Source organism: Portunus trituberculatus, chromosome 48 (genome assembly GCF_017591435.1).
Source record: "Portunus trituberculatus isolate SZX2019 chromosome 48, ASM1759143v1, whole genome shotgun sequence".
In the NCBI taxonomy this organism is placed as follows: Eukaryota; Metazoa; Arthropoda; class Malacostraca; order Decapoda; family Portunidae; genus Portunus; species Portunus trituberculatus.
In genome coordinates, this window is record NC_059302.1 from 9,298,971 (window position 1) to 9,303,424 (window position 4,454).

Genomic DNA, 4,454 nt, shown 5'->3' on the forward strand with positions numbered 1-4,454 from the left:
GACTTTTGTTCCAGTCCTTGACTACCAGAGCATAGCATAATGACTGTGTTAAGTTGCTCATAAACTACTACTACTACTACTACTACTACTACTACTACTACTACTACTACTACTACTACTACTACCACTACTACTTCTAGTACTGGTAAAACTTCAACAACAAAAACAACAGCTATTACTACTACTACTACTACTAGTACAACCACCCACCACCACCACTACTACCCCAACTACTACTACTACTACTACTACTACCAGTACAACCACCACCACTTTCTACAACTACTACTAGTACTATTACTTTGTCATTCAGTCACTGGCTGGTAACGTGCGTTGTTGCTGTCAGTGAAGTGCCACTCATTTTTGTTTTTGTACCTTGAGAACGAGTTTCCTGTCATTTGTTGCGTGTTGTTTGTGTGGCGGGGAGTTGACGCAGATGATGAAATAGTACCCGTCATTTGTGCTTGGTATTCATTTAAAGAGAATTTGCTGTACTTTTGTTTTCTTTGTGTTATCTTCTACTTGATCTTTCTTGTACCAGTTCCACATTTCTTATGTCATAACAGGAATTTTCAAGGACAGCAAATATAGTTAGTCAGCTTCTAACAAATAGCTTTTTTTTTTTTCTTTTGCAACTTGTCTTATCTTCATTTCATAACTTTCACTAATCCAAAGACTATTTTAGAGAGCGACGGATATGTTAATGAAGATAGTTCCTCCTTAACATTACGATCACCGTAAAAAAAATGCAGTATAGCAAATTTAGTCTCTCCTTAGCTGAAAAAATTCCGGAGGAGACTGAAGAGCAAGGGTGAAAGCCTAAAAAATTATACAATTTCGTGTTAAGTAGCTTCTTATTTTGCCAAAATGTTGTAAATAACACTTAAGTCGCATGTGATCGTGTGTTAATATATGTAACTAATATAAATTAGGTAATGTTGCTCAAATTCAACTCATTCCTTTAACTACACAAATGCCTTTTTTAGAAATTTAGGGACGCGAAAAAATCGTAGAAACAAATTTATAAGAATTATGGAGTAATGAAACGATAAACGGAGCAGCACTGTTAATTCATCACCAGCACCAAGAATACACCTTTGACAACTTCGGTAACTGCTATTCCACTTCGGCCCGTTTAAAACACACGAGAAAGGTAACAATGCCACAATTTTTCAGGAAACGATCCATTGTTCAGCTGCTTGTTATGGTAACTATGTTTACGCATTCATCTAATTCAATTAACTTACTAACTTGCTACCTAACTAACGAACTAAACAGCTAAACAGACGTATTTCCTAAATTAACAATATTTCTCTTTCATGCATAACTACTTTTGTCCTTTATAATGACAAATTTATCACCCAGAGCACAAATAGTCACAAGTCTCCTGCTAGTGAAAATAAATAAAAAATAAAAAATGTCCTTGTGAGGGACGAAGATGGTGGAACGAAGGAAACAAGTAGGAGAAGAAAAAAAGATGAGTAAACGTACGGGCTGAGGGAGGGAGGGAAGGAGAGAGAGAGAGAGAGAGAGAGAGAGAGAGAGAGAGAGAGAGAGAGAGAGAGAGGAAGGGTACGGGAGTGGTCGGGTGTTGGGAAAATAGGAAAGGGTAGAAAACAACGGCAATCACGTGTCGGAAACAAAAGTGACGCGGCTCTGCAATGACGTGTCGTGTTTCGCTATTATTGCGTTATTGAAGAGGCCAATTTTGAACAAAGAGAGAGAGAGAGAGAGAGAGAGAGAGAGAGAGAGAGAGAGAGAGAGAGAATTAGGATGGCTGACTTTTGGCTTACTTTGTAGGGATTTCCAAAGACATTTACACACACACACACACACACACACACACACACACACACACACACACACACACACACACACACTTTTTTTTTTCTCTCTCTCTCTCTCTCTCTCTCTCTCTACGCATCCTGTTCTCATCATCTCTCTTTTATCAATTGTTATTTTTCTTTAGGAGAACAAATTTCACGTCATCCAGAAAGTTTAATAACATTAATATGCTTAAAATTTGTCCAACTTTACTCATTTATTTCATTCTTCCGGTCAATTTATAGGTCATCTGTACGAAAAAAAAATAAATAAACAAATAAATTAATTAATATAAAAAACTGTTAAAGAGCTGACATTAACATAAAATAATCATAACAACAGCAAGCACTACAGCTGGAATACAACAAACTCTCTCTTTTTATATTACATTACTATTTCAGTTTCTGTGTAAAACAACATACGTATTTCTTTTGTACTCGTTTTCATTCTAACTCATTTCCATTGCCTTCTGTTTTTTTTTTTTTTTTTTTCCTTGTTTCATGTTTGAGCCTGCTACCACCACCACCACCACCGCTGTCGCCACCATCACCACCGCTGCCCCCATCGTCGACAGCTTTGCCGTGACCATCACGTTTCGGAAATGAGAAAGGTTGGTGTGGAAAGGCGAAAACAAAGGAAATATTACAGCTTTTCATGCCTAGAGAGAGAGAGAGAGAGAGAGAGAGAGAGAGAGAGAGAGAGAGAGAGAGAGAGAGCAGGATCAGGAAGATGAGGTAAAAATAGACAAGAGAATGAAGAAAAAAAAAAAAAAAGGCAGAAAGCGAGAAAGGGATGAAAGAGGATGATTCGAACACACACACACACACACACACACACACACACACACACACACACACACAATAGAAAATCACCTCATATGAAGGACAGGTGCAGGAAAATGATAGAAGACTCGCCAGCTACTCATATTTACTCAGCTGTATCACCTCCCTGTTCTGGTCCTTCCCTTCCTCACTCACCCTCACCCTCACTACCACCACCATCACCACCACCACCACTATCACCACCACCACCACCACCACCACCAGGGAACAGATGTGATAGAGAAGTGAATCAACAATTTTCAAACATATGGCAGAGGAAATAGATGATTGGTGTATGAAATATGACTATAGATAGATATATTCTCTCTCTCTCTCTCTCTCTCTCTCTCTCTCTCTCTCTCTCTCTCTCTCTCTCTGTGCGTGTTATATGGTTTCTTCACATTTTCCTTTCCCATCGTTATTTGTCCTAGTACTCCTCCTACTCCTCCTCCTCCTCCTCCTTCTCCTCCTCTTCTACAGAGAGCGACACCTGCCTTCATACAATGACAACTCACAAACAAGTCTCTCTCTCTCTCTCTCTCTCTCTCTCTCTCTCTCTCTCTCTCTCCGTTTATCTCCCACACTGCGCTTTGTAATGGAGACTCCGCGCAAGAAAAGAGACAAAGAGGAGAGGAGGAGGAGATAAAGATAAGCCCAGAAGAGTAAACAACGCAGAGAGAGAGAGAGAGAGAGAGAGAGAGAGAGAGAGAGAGAGAGAGAGAGAGAGATGTTGGTCATGTTTTAGGGGGAATGATACTGAAGTCATTGTTTGAATTTTTTTCCTTCCTGCCATATTGAGAAGGACGAGTGGTTTCATAGCACACACATTTATTTCTTCTTCTACACTCTGGGCTTGTTTTGCCAATCTGTTGATAATTCTTCGTGTTTGTACTGTACGCCACATCAATTCTTTCTCTTAATATTCGTTGGTTTTAAGCTTCCTATAAGTATGGCGTGGCATGGTGTGTGTGTGTGTGTGTGTGTGTGTGTGTGTTAATTTTTAGCTAGATTCGTATGTTTACCTCTTGCCCCGTGACAGGTGTGTGTGTGTGTGTGTGTGTGTGTGTGTGTGTACGGGATTTGAGTCAAGATCGTGTTGTCTTGGCTCCAAGACTACTTTCATCCAACTAATCGTGTGTGTGTGTGTGTGTGTGTGTGTGTGTGTGTGTGTGTGTGTGTGTGTGTCTCACATCATCAATCTTCCCATTCCTCCTCCTCCTACTCTTCCTCCTCCACTTTGACAACAAAACACTACTATCAGAAGCCACGGATGCTTGTCAGTGCTATCTATCCCTGCTTCACCTTTACCAGTTCGTCTCTTCACTATTGACAAGGCGAGATCTTCTCTTCTCTCCACTCCTTCACTTGTACAAACACAATACCACAACGACCATCACCACCCATCACCATCACCACCGCCATCACGACCACTACAACCACCATCACCACCATCACTATATCTTGTATCATACAGTACTGGATTTTCTGCGTCAAAAAATTTGAAAGAATTTGATTTTTTGCCATAGACATTTTTTTCATTAGGAAAAGCAGCTTTGTTTATTTTTCTTTCTTTTGTATTTATGGGGTTCTATCAGGTGCTATAGGTGTCTGTTACTTAAATAAATTTTTACGTTACAAACTTTATATATATAAATTATATATATATATATATATATATATATATATATATATATATATATATATATATATATATATATATATATATATATATATATATATATATATATATATATATATATATATATATATATATATATATATATATATATATATATATATATATATATA